Below are 990 nucleotides of genomic sequence, written 5' to 3'. Positions count from 1 at the left end.
CAACCAGTTATGGTATGTCTTGCTCTTGGATAAGATCATTCTCCCTCATTGCTTCCCCTTACTCCCTGTCCAATGTTTCCAAGCTCTCCTTGTATGTTTATTTTTCAACATGACTTTAGAATCAACTTATTTAGTTCAAAAAAAAAAAAGAAGCTTGTTGGCATTTTTCTTGCAATTGCGTTACTTCTATATATTAGCTGGAGAAGACCTGACAGCTGAATGATGGCAAGTAGTTCTCTCCATGAGCAATGGATGCTTTTTATTTGCTCAAGTCTACTTTCATGTCTTTCAGAAGCATTTAAAATCTTTCTTATTTAGATTTTATGTATTTCCTTTTTTTTATTTGAGTATAGTTGGCACACGATGCTACATCAGATTCAGGTGTACAACACAGTGATTCGACATCTCCGTACACTGTGCTGTGCTCACCACAGTTGTAGTCACCATCTGTCACAAAACAACACCATCACACTGTCATTGACTAGACTCCCTATGCTCTACCTTTCCACCCATGATTTATCATTCTGTAACTGTAAGCCCATATCTCCCACTCCCCTTCACCCATTTTCCCACCTCCCACACCCAAAAAGATGTTATATGTATGCATATACAGATATGTATATATGTGTGCACACACACATACACACAATGGAATATTATTCAGCCATAAAAATAAGATGATGCCTTGCCATTTGCAGCAACATATATAGATCTAGAGAATATAATGCTAAGTGAAATAAGTTGAACTGAGAAAGACAAATACCATATTATTTCATTCATATGTGGAATCTAAAATACATATTTCTTTCTAAGTTTCATCTTTTTGTTGCACCTGTAAATGAGTTTTTCCTCTTACATTGTACCTTGTAATTAGCTATTTTTGAATATATGAAGCTATTAATTTTCGTAAGTTCATTTTATATCCTACCGTCCTAATAAATTCTTTATCTGATTTCCACTTGTTTAATCACTAATTCTTGGGTTTTCAAG

This window comes from Suricata suricatta, chromosome 3 (assembly GCF_006229205.1).
Source record: "Suricata suricatta isolate VVHF042 chromosome 3, meerkat_22Aug2017_6uvM2_HiC, whole genome shotgun sequence".
In the NCBI taxonomy this organism is placed as follows: Eukaryota; Metazoa; Chordata; class Mammalia; order Carnivora; family Herpestidae; genus Suricata; species Suricata suricatta.
Note: the sequence above shows the minus strand (reverse complement) of the source record.